At 33.9% G+C, this 12,500-nt stretch overlaps 1 protein-coding gene and 1 long non-coding RNA gene across 2 annotated transcripts in view; one reads left to right on the forward strand and one right to left on the reverse strand.

Moving 5' to 3' along the window:
• Positions 1 to 153: 153 nt before the first annotated feature.
• LOC139499026 (calmodulin-like) overlaps positions 154 to 12,500 on the forward strand; it is a 19,602-nt gene continuing 7,255 nt past the window's right edge. The window contains exon 1 of the mRNA XM_071287690.1: positions 154 to 253. The gene's annotated coding sequence lies outside the window, so the exon portion shown is untranslated. The remainder of the gene's footprint in view (positions 254 to 12,500) is intronic.
• Positions 5,115 to 5,907, reverse strand: LOC139499027 (uncharacterized). The gene is made up of 2 exons (XR_011658083.1): positions 5,805 to 5,907; positions 5,115 to 5,268 (listed from the first exon to the last, which is right to left on the reverse strand). It is a non-coding gene; the product is annotated as an uncharacterized lncRNA (long non-coding RNA).

Genomic DNA, 12,500 nt, shown 5'->3' on the forward strand with positions numbered 1-12,500 from the left:
CATGATCTCAAATAGTCACAAGTCATAGTATATCATCGGTATTATGCACAATTCAAAGTGAATTAGTGTTAGTGTACTAACATTAAACTTAACACTCTATTGCTTAATCTGAATGGACTGAAATAATTGTAATGTAAGTATCGAGATTTTTTTCTAACTTACAATGTATATTAAAAGCCCAGTAGCAAGTGTGAAATGTAAACAAAGTGAATTATTTGTCATAGTAGTTTCCATTGCATAGATGTATTAAAAGGTAAGACTTTATTTTCTAATATAGTATATCATGATCCTTCTAATTTTTTTATTAAAAAAATAAACAATACATTATAGTTGTATATAATATATATATATATATACAACTCGTCAATGTTAGATCTGTAAATTTGCTTTCGCAAATTTTTGGTTCTTCCCTAGCCGGGATTCGAACCCATGCTACTGTGATATCGTGACACCAAGTCGCCTGCATTGCAGCCGTCCCGCTAGACCACACGACCACCTGGGCTCTTAAAAAATAGAGCTTTCGCTGGCCGTGTGTTACCTTTCCACGTCAGTTTTAATCTAGCGGCGTACTGCAGTACATGATCCTTTCCACGTCAGTTTTAATCTAGCGGCGTACTGCAGTACATGATATATGCCTTATATATCATGTACTGCAGTACGCCGCTAGATTAAAACTGTCTATATATCATGTACTGCAGTACGCCGCTAGATTAAAACTGACGTGGAAAGGTAACACTGGCCGTGTGTTACCTTTCCACGCCAGTTTTAATCTAGCGGCGTACTGCAGTACATGATATAGGCTATTGGTACTTTACGGAACGGAACGGAACGGAACGGAACGGAAAGAATTTCATTTAAGGTATCCAAAGGGGGCATTTATCAAAATTTCGAAAAATCTTTAAAACAAAACAAACTTTAAAATTTCTGTGTTTTACGGTTTTCCATATACAAATAACACAAATGTATACTAAATCTCATCTTCACAAGGTGAAATGTGTAATAATGTATAACATCGGGAAATACTCTGTAGATGAATATGTCGGATTGTCCTGATAAATTATCATTAAATTAACGCATTTGCAAGTCATGCATTATGATATCTAGACTGACCTCACGTCGTCCTTGATTAGAGACAGTGATCAAGTTGAATCTGATTTAAACTTATTAATTTATTTTTCCGTTCCGTTCCGTTCCGCAAAGTACCAATTGCTCTGAGGAATTGGTATTTAACGGAAAAAACGGAAACATACATCTTTAATGTAATTAAAGCTGTATGATAACAAAAATTGTCTGACACCAAGTTTTTGCATGAGTGGTATGTGTTTTAGATAGCATTTTCGACTTCATCAATAATAAAAAATTTAACACAAAGGCAGGTTACACAAAAAGTCTTTCGCCTTCCATCGGTAATTATATTTTAAAAAAGAGGCCTTCAACAGCCCGTTCCGACGATGATTAGAGACAGTGATCAAGTTGAATCTTTATTAAATCTTTTAATTTATTTTTCCGTTCCGTTCCGTTCCGCAAAGTACCAATTGCTCTGAGGAATTGGTATTTAACGGAAAAAACGGAAACAGACATCTTTAATGTAATAAAAGCAGTATGATAACAAAAATTGTCTGACACTCTTTTTGCATGAGTGGTATGTGTTTTAGATAGCATTTTCGACTTGATCAATAATAAAAAATTTAACACAGAGGCAGGTTACACAAAAAGTCTTTCTCCTTCCATCGGTAATTATATTTTAAAAAAGAGGCCTTCAACAGCCCGTTCCGACGATGATTAGAGACAGTGATCAAGTTGAATCTGATTTAAACTTTTTAATTTATTTTTCCGTTCCGTTCCGTTCCGCAAAGTACCAATTGCTCTGAGGAATTGGTATTTAACGGAAAAAACGGAAACAGACATCTTTAATGTAATTAAAGCAGTATGATAACAAAAATTGTCTGACACCTCTTTTTGCATGAGTGGTATGTGTTTTAGATAGCATTTTCGACTTGATCAATAATACAAAATTTAACACAAAGGCAGGTTACACAAAAAGTCTTTCTCCTTCCATCGGTAATTATATTTTAAAAAAGAGGCCTTCAACAGCCCGTTCCGACGATGATTAGAGACAGTGATCAAGTTGAATCTGATTTAAACTTTTTAATTTATTTTTCCGTTCCGTTCCGTTCCGCAAAGTACCAATTGCTCTGAGGAATTGGTATTTAACGGAAAAAACGGAAACAGACATCTTTAATGTAATAAAAGCAGTATGATAACAAAAATTGTCTGACACTCTTTTTGCATGAGTGGTATGTGTTTTAGATAGCATTTTCGACTTGATCAATAATAAAAAATTTAACACAGAGGCAGGTTACACAAAAAGTCTTTCTCCTTCCATCGGTAATTATATTTTAAAAAAGAGGCCTTCAACAGCCCGTTCCGACGATGATTAGAGACAGTGATCAAGTTGAATCTGATTTAAACTTTAATTTATTTTTCCGTTCCGTTCCGTTCCGCAAAGTACCAATTGCTCTGAGGAATTGGTATTTAACGGAAAAAACGGAAACAGACATCTTTAATGTAATAAAAGCAGTATGATAACAAAAATTGTCTGACACTCTTTTTGCATGAGTGGTATGTGTTTTAGATAGCATTTTCGACTTGATCAATAATAAAAAATTTAACACAGAGGCAGGTTACACAAAAAGTCTTTCTCCTTCCATCGGTAATTATATTTTAAAAAAGAGGCCTTCAACAGCCCGTTCCGACGATGATTAGAGACAGTGATCAAGTTGAATCTGATTTAAACTTTTTAATTTATTTTTCCGTTCCGTTCCGTTCCGCAAAGTACCAATTGCTCTGAGGAATTGGTATTTAACGGAAAAAACGGAAACAGACATCTTTAATGTAATTAAAGCAGTATGATAAAAAAAAATGTCTGACACCTCTTTTTGCATGAGTGGTATGTGTTTTAGATAGCATTTTCGACTTGATCAATAATACAAAATTTAACACAAAGGCAGGTTACACAAAAAGTCTTTCTCCTTCCATCGGTAATCATATTTTAAAAAAGAGGCCTTCAACAGCCCGTTCCGACGATGATAAGAGACAGTGATCAAGTTGAATCTGATTTAAACTTTTAAATTTATTTTTCCGTTCCGTTCCGTTCCGCAAAGTACCAATTGCTCTGAGGAATTGGTATTTAACGGAATCAACGGAAACAGACATCTATAATGTAATAAAAGCAGTATGATAAAAACAAGTCAGACCCTTCTTTTTTGAATGAGTGGTAAGTGTTTTAGATAGCATTTTGACTGGATCAATATTTAAATAAACAGCTGCGCCATGAGCGCATGATACGCCCGTCGTCTTGTGAAAAAACATAAATCGTTTTTGAATAACACAGGGTTGTACAGGATGTCATGCTTAGTATATCCTGACTCATTCCTTATTCCCGCTCAATAGGAAGATTGTACAAGATGTATTTGGAAACCCGACGCAACATTAGCCTGTTAAGTTTTAAGCAATAGAGATACAGCGCAACATGTGAAAAAAAAAAACTCTTTTTTTACAAAATCTCAATAACTCGAAAATATAAAAATGAATCATCACCAAAAAGTATACAGAACTTTAGATTAATATAACAAAGAAGTGTGTAAAGTTTTAAGCAATAATCATAAATCGTTTTTGAGATATGGTGCGACATGTAACCCCCCCCCCCCCTTTTTTTTTTTACAAAATACTCAATAACTCAAAAATGACATTTTGAATCATCACCAAAAAGTATACAGATATATTAAGATTAATATAACTAAGAAGCCTTTGAAGTTTTAAGCCATAATCAAGAATCGTTTTTGAGATACGGTGCGACATGTGAAAAAAACACACCCCTGTTTTAGTTACAAAGTGCCATAACTCAAAAAGTTGTAATCTTATTTTCACAAAAAAGTATACAGATCATTTGACCATCATAAGAAACAACTATGTTAAGTTTCAAAAAATTTGGATAAGTCGTTCTCAAGTTACGGTGCGACATGTTTACACCAGACAGACGGACGGACGGACGGACGGACACTGGACATTTGTATACCATAATACGTCCCGTCAAAATTGACGGACGTATAAAAAATAACACAAAGACAGGTTAGACAAAAGGTCTTTCTACTTCCATTGGTAATTATAAATTAAAAAAGGGGCCTTCCGAAGATGATAAGAAACAGTGATCCCCATTTCCATTCTCAATTTTATATTAGAAACAAGGTCTCATAAATATTAAAACATATGTTTAAAATATATCTTCATAAAAATATGAGCACTAAACACTGGTTTACACTATAATAAAAAAATGTTTGCAAATTGTTAAAACATTTTCGGATTTATCAAAGCACTATAAAAAATGGTAACTCCTTAAAAGTCATAAAACCACAATAATAACTGCTGTTAATCAAAGTATTTATAAAAACTAAAAGTCTGTTCTGTTACAAAACCTATAGGCAAAGGTCTTACTATAATATCAGCGGGAAATTTCGGTTCTAGAGGTGCATTCCGTATTTAATCTGCAGGGGCGGATGCAGGAATTTTCGAAAGAGGGGGTGCTAACCCAGGTAACCCAGGGCAAAGGGGGGGTGCAAAACATATGTCCCGATACAAATGCATTGATCGGCAAAAATAAAGGGGGGGTGCACCCCCCGGAACCCCCACCCCCCCTGGATCCGCCACTGAATCTGTTTTTTTTTCTCCTATCTCCTGATGACAGCTGGTGTGTCCGTAGATATTGTTTAAATTTTCTATATTTTCACTTTTTAATTAGTTTACCTGCACAATGGCGCAGAAGCAATATTTATTTTTTGGCGCAAATGAAAAACTACAACTTTTAAGAATTGGCGCAAAAGCAATGCGTACTTAAATATCAATCAAATTTGACCGTGCCCACAAAACGATTGTTCAAATTACGAATAGTTTCAGCTTAAAATCCATGGCACTCTAAAATGTAGATTTTTTAAATCACATAAATTCCATATCGATATACGTATATTTGGATCTATGCAATATGTTTATCTGGACATCAGCATGCTAGCTGTAATGACTCCCATCTATTCTTTGCGGGCATTAAATAATGGACTTCATTAAAGATAACCGTTTTATTTATTGTCATATAATCCACTCTATTAACACAATGTAGCATGAATAACAAAGGTATGCTGGTGTTCAATGAATGATTACAAATGATGACAGGTAAGTATAACTCCAAACTGAACGTGAACATCAAACGGTAAAAAGCTGAAAGAACAAATAAAAACTCAATATAAAACCTATCAATCAAAAAGATTTGCCAAAACATACAAAAATACAAAGTTGGCTTATGACACTAATTGTGTTCCATACATTCACATAAAAAATACAAGTATTAACAGTATATCAAGTTTGTAACATAACTGTGAGTCAAAACTGGTGTGTTCAGCTTTTAATGTGTTGAAAACTCGACATGTATCAAACATTATGTATGCAAATTATGACACGAATTGCTTTCCATACTTTAAAAATAACGAAATGAGGGGGGTGCTATGAATCATACAAAAATTACCAAAAAGGGTATTTGAATGTTTATAGAACATTTTTATAGTGTAAATGTTGTATCTGTGTGTTTACAAGTAATAACAAACGGTTGTGAAACAATAAAACAAATAATCTGGTGAAGTGGCATATTTGTCATCATTGTCATTTATCCAACGTTTTATACGTCATCAAAACACAATACATGTTATATATGTTTACAATAAACAGTTCTTCAAATTGTCAATATGCTATAAACGTACACTGTGCCGGAATCTGGCAGATATATCAATAAATGATGCTGAATCATCAACGTGAGCATGTAAATAAGGGGAAATTACAAAAGAGGGGAAAGTAACAAAGAAGATAGTAAATGTAAGTCAACTTTCGGAAACATCATGAAATAATTACGGACGAGTCAGTACACTAGCTTAGTTCCGTCATTTCAATAACATGGATGGCAATATGTTTGATTGATCTAACCATACGTTAACCAGTGTCCTTTGAATACAGTGATCATGCATGATGTGAACATTTTTTTCTATAGACATAGGTAGATTTGATTAATCCAAATAATATAGGTATAAAGCATACCGGTGTCCATGCAATTCATAATGCAATACAACAATATATAGAAATAAATTATGTTTTTTTTATGAAATGTATGTGCTTATGCAACATTATCAAACTGCTGTAATGCATTAGTTATAAACTTTGAAAGAACCGATGACTTTTCATTCGTTTTTAAACAAACAGTATGTTAATAAAGAGTTATGAAGTAAAATGTACATGGGACAAAATCACAAAAAATACATAGAATAATACAAATTATCAATGAACAGGTGTTATATGTCAGTTTGGTATGGTCAAGACGTTTGGTAAAGATAACATCCTTTTAAGAGAGTTATCTCGCCTTAACCAGTTATGGGGTTTTTCGTATTGCGGATTGCATTCCGTATTTGTATGATATGTTAGTTGATTTGTTCTCTTGATTTATTGTTACCATTCCATGTAGATGTGTTTTTGAAGAATAGAATTTATTAACTTGAATATTCGTTTATTATCTATGCCAGAAAGGAGCATTAAACAGGGCTTTACTTGACAGTGGATGTAGAGTCTGCAACAAAAAACGAATCATAGTATATTTTTAGCATTCTTTTAAACACATACAGTAGACGACTTTAGTTTTAATACCGATTTTGCCGCAAATACTAATATTCTCTTAGAAATCAAAGACGGTTACTTCGAAGTCGATAATAGGGCTATCTTAACTAGTTATCGTAAGTGTATACTAAGATAGCCGTTAAATTGTTAAGATAACCCACGAGGGGATTGCAGATACTCTCTTATCACCATCGTAATCTTCTTGTAAAGCGTTTAAGATAGGTTTTCATGATACAGGGGCCCGCGGTAACAAGAAACTTCTCTTAAAGTCTTCGTAAGTCATAGTTTACGATTACACAAAGAATGCATTAAGGGTCCTTTTAAGAGTGTATCAAAAAGCATTCTATTTTCGTTCTTTTCTTTCCCATAACTTCGTTTGATAAAACCCTTAAAACATTCTTAGTCTAAGCGCACTTATTAATTTTCGGACTTATCCGACAACGTTTTCTTTGAAATTCTTTGATTTACATGTTAGTTTGTCCCGAAAAAATCTAGTGAAATGTTTGTATCGTAGGGCTATCATGACTAGCAGTGAAACGGACAGTGAATTAAATGTATGCAATTACTTTTGCAAATAATCTTACATGTTTTCAATTTGTTTCTTAATCCGTTATAAATCAAGAGGACTTGAGCGGCCAAGCAATACACGTACAGTTTCATTCCCTGACATTCTTCATGTGTAAAATAAAGGTCATTTTCATTCTAAGATAGGTTGATGTGTGGGTAGAACCGCACTTACATTAAAATGTTTTTTCACAAGACGACGGGCGTATCATGCGCTCATGACGCAGCTGTTTATTTAAATATTGATCCAGTCGAAATGCTATCTAAAACACTTACCACTCATTCAAAAAAGAAGGGTCTGACTTGTTTTTATCATACTGCTTTTATTACATTATAGATGTCTGTTTCCGTTGATTCCGTTAAATACCAATTCCTCAGAGCAATTGGTACTTTGCGGAACGGAACGGAACGGAAAAATAAATTTAAAAGTTTAAATCAGATTCAACTTGATCACTGTCTCTAATCATCGTCGGAACGGGCTGTTGAATGCCTCTTTTTTAAAATATAATTACCGATGGAAGGAGAAAGACTTTTTGTGTAACCTGCCTTTGTGTTAATTTTTTTATTATTGATCAAGTCGAAAATGCTATCTAAAACACATACCACTCATGCAAAAAGAGTGTCAGACAATTTTTGTTATCATACTGCTTTAATTACATTAAAGATGTCTGTTTCCGTTTTTTCCGTTAAATACCAATTCCTCACAGCAATTGGTACTTTGCGGAACGGAACGGAACGGAAAAATAAATTTAAAAGTTTAAATCAGATTCAACTTGATCACTGTCTCTAATCATCGTCGGAACGGGCTGTTGAAGGCCTCTTTTTTAAAATATGATTACCGATGGAAGGAGAAAGACTTTTTGTGTAACCTGCCTTTGTGTTAAATTTTGTATTATTGATCAAGTCGAAAATGCTATCTAAAACACATACCACTCATGCAAAAAGAGGTGTAAGACATTTTTTTTTTTATTCTGCTTTAATTACATTAAAGATGTCTGTTTCCGTTTTTTCCGTTAAATACCAATTCCTCAGAGCAATTGGTACTTTGCGGAACGGAACGGAACGGAAAAATAAATTAAAAAGTTTAAATCAGATTCAACTTGATCACTGTCTCTAATCATCGTCGGAACGGGCTGTTGAAGGCCTCTTTTTTAAAATATAATTACCGATGGAAGGAGAAAGACTTTTTGTGTAACCTGCCTTTGTGTTAAATTTTGTATTATTGATCAAGTCGAAAATGCTATCTAAAACACATACCACTCATGCAAAAAGAGGTGTCAGACAATTTTTGTTATCATACTGCTTTAATTACATTAAAGATGTCTGTTTCCGTTTTTTCCGTTAAATACCAATTCCTCAGAGCAATTGGTACTTTGCGGAACGGAACGGAACGGAAAAATAAATTAAAAAGTTTAAATCAGATTCAACTTGATCACTGTCTCTAATCATCGTCGGAACGGGCTGTTGAAGGCCTCTTTTTTAAAATATAATTACCGATGGAAGGAGAAAGACTTTTTGTGTAACCTGCCTCTGTGTTAAATTTTTTATTATTGATCAAGTCGAAAATGCTATCTAAAACACATACCACTCATGCAAAAAGAGTGTCAAACAATTTTTGTTATCATACTGCTTTTATTACATTAAAGATGTCTGTTTCCGTTTTTTCCGTTAAATACCAATTCCTCAGAGCAATTGGTACTTTGCGGAACGGAACGGAACGGAAAAATAAATTAAAAAGTTTAAATCAGATTCAACTTGATCACTGTCTCTAATCATCGTCGGAACGGGCTGTTGAAGGCCTCTTTTTTAAAATATAATTACCGATGGAAGGAGAAAGACTTTTTGTGTAACCTGCCTCTGTGTTAAATTTTTTATTATTGATCAAGTCGAAAATGCTATCTAAAACACATACCACTCATGCAAAAAGAGTGTCAGACAATTTTTGTTATCATACTGCTTTTATTACATTAAAGATGTCTGTTTCCGTTTTTTCCGTTAAATACCAATTCCTCAGAGCAATTGGTACTTTGCGGAACGGAACGGAACGGAAAAATAAATTAAAAAGTTTAAATCAGATTCAACTTGATCACTGTCTCTAATCATCGTCGGAACGGGCTGTTGAAGGCCTCTTTTTTAAAATATAATTACCGATGGAAGGAGAAAGACTTTTTGTGTAACCTGCCTTTGTGTTAAATTTTGTATTATTGATCAAGTCGAAAATGCTATCTAAAACACATACCACTCATGCAAAAAGAGGTGTCAGACAATTTTTGTTATCATACTGCTTTAATTACATTAAAGATGTCTGTTTCCGTTTTTTCCGTTAAATACCAATTCCTCAGAGCAATTGGTACTTTGCGGAACGGAACGGAACGGAAAAATAAATTAAAAAGTTTAAATCAGATTCAACTTGATCACTGTCTCTAATCATCGTCGGAACGGGCTGTTGAAGGCCTCTTTTTTAAAATATAATTACCGATGGAAGGAGAAAGACTTTTTGTGTAACCTGCCTTTGTGTTAAATTTTGTATTATTGATCAAGTCGAAAATGCTATCTAAAACACATACCACTCATGCAAAAAGAGGTGTCAGACAATTTTTGTTATCATACTGCTTTAATTACATTAAAGATGTCTGTTTCCGTTTTTTCCGTTAAATACCAATTCCTCAGAGCAATTGGTACTTTGCGGAACGGAACGGAACGGAAAAATAAATTAAAAAGTTTAAATCAGATTCAACTTGATCACTGTCTCTAATCATCGTCGGAACGGGCTGTTGAAGGCCTCTTTTTTAAAATATAATTACCGATGGAAGGAGAAAGACTTTTTGTGTAACCTGCCTCTGTGTTAAATTTTTTATTATTGATCAAGTCGAAAATGCTATCTAAAACACATACCACTCATGCAAAAAGAGTGTCAGACAATTTTTGTTATCATACTGCTTTTATTACATTAAAGATGTCTGTTTCCGTTTTTTCCGTTAAATACCAATTCCTCAGAGCAATTGGTACTTTGCGGAACGGAACGGAACGGAAAAATAAATTAAAAGATTTAATAAAGATTCAACTTGATCACTGTCTCTAATCATCGTCGGAACGGGCTGTTGAAGGCCTCTTTTTTAAAATATAATTACCGATGGAAGGCGAAAGACTTTTTGTGTAACCTGCCTTTGTGTTAAATTTTTTATTATTGATCAAGTCGAAAATGCTATCTAAAACACATACCACTCATGCAAAAACTTGGTGTCAGACAATTTTTGTTATCATACAGCTTTAATTACATTAAAGATGTCTGTTTCCGTTTTTTCCGTTAAATACCAATTCCTCAGAGCAATTGGTACTTTGCAGAACGGAACGGAACGGAAAAATAAATTAATAAGTTTAAATCAGATTCAACTTGATCACTGTCTCTAATCAAGGACGACGTGAGGTCAGTCTAGATATCATAATGCATGACTTGCAAATGCGTTAATTTCATGATAATTTATCAGGACAATCCGACATATTCATCTACAGAGTATTTCCCGATGTTATACATTATTACACATTTCACCTGTGAAGATGAGATTTAGTATACATTTGTGTTATTTGTATATGGAAAACCGTAAAACACAGAAATTTTAAAGTTTGTTTTGTTTTAAAGATTTTTCGAAATTTTGATAAATGCCCCCTTTGGATACCTTAAATGAAATTCTTTTCCGTTCCGTTCCGTTCCGTTCCGTAAAGTACCAATAGCCCATGATATATGCCTATCATGTACTGCAGTACGCCGCTAGATTAAAACTATATGCCTATCATGTACTGCAGTACGCCGCTAGATTAAAACTGACGTGGAAATGTAACACACGGCCAGCGAAAGCTCTATTTTTTAAGAGTCCAGGTGGTCGTGTGGTCTAGCTAGCGGGACGGCTGCAGTGCAGGCGATTTGGTGTCACGATATCACAGTAGCATGGGTTCGAATCCCGGCGAGGGAAGAACCAAAAATTTGCGAAAGCAAATTTACAGATCTAACATTGTTGGGTTGATGTTTAGACGAGTTGTATATACATTATGTACACAGCCATGTATCACCATCATTCATGGCGATCCGATGGATACATCTGTTGTAGAGTTGTCACTGACTCAGACGTACGTATATATATATATATATATATATATATATATATATATATGTCGTGTACATGTTCTAATTTTGTACAGGTTATTACTTGTACAAAATTTTCATACAAGTAATTACTCGTATGATGCCATCATACAGGTTATTACTTGTATAAATATAATTGTACAAGTAATAACCTGTACAAATTTTGTGGAGAAAAAGATAATAACTTGTACAAATCATTATTTTACCTTGGCCTATTTGAAGTTCACAACAAATTGTTTCCCTTTTAACATATACTTCTTTACTTTGCCTAAAGGTATAAACTCTCAATATGTGAGTACATTTAATATATCAAATATATGAACAAAACTGTCCATTTAAGCTGTTAAGTAGTCAAAACTAAAGTGTTAAGTAGTCAAAACTAAAGTGTTAAGATGGAATACAGTATAGAAAAGAAATTTCATGATGAAATAATTAAATTGTGTGATGACAATAAATCTTCTAATAATTCAATATTTACACGTAAAAGATACAGAGAGACTATTGGGAATGTAAAGGAAGCAAAATTAAGTTCCAAAAAGACTGCTCTTCAAAGATATTTCTTAAGGTAATATGATGTTTTGAGTGTTGCAGGCATTAAAAACACATTCGCAAAGGTGACAAAACAGATCTTGACACACACACTGAAACGGAAACAGATCTGGAGATAAACACTGAAATGGAAACCGATATGGACACAAACACTGAAACTGAAACCAATCTGGACACAAACACTGAAACCGAAATTAATCTGGACAAAAACACTGAAATTAATACGTGCGAGAAAACGAGCCCTGTCAGGCCAACAAATACAGGCCGATGAGATGTTGTCTTCTTCCAAAAAAAGATTAAAAGATTTAGAATTTGGAGACAATGTCATAATACCAGTACAAAGAGTAGACCGTGGGCCGATGGACTGTAAAAACATCAAAGGTGTTGTGCTTAATATTGCTTGATCGGTTTCATGAGTCGAAATCAAATTGAAAAGATTCAGAAAAAGGAATTGAAAATATTGGATATACCAGAGAACACAGAGGTTGACGTCAGAAAAGCAGTACAATTACTTTCTTTAAGTGGTGGCCAAGGTCATGTT

The sequence above is a fragment of the Mytilus edulis genome, chromosome 12 (assembly GCF_963676685.1).
Source record: "Mytilus edulis chromosome 12, xbMytEdul2.2, whole genome shotgun sequence".
NCBI classification, from domain to species: Eukaryota; Metazoa; Mollusca; class Bivalvia; order Mytilida; family Mytilidae; genus Mytilus; species Mytilus edulis.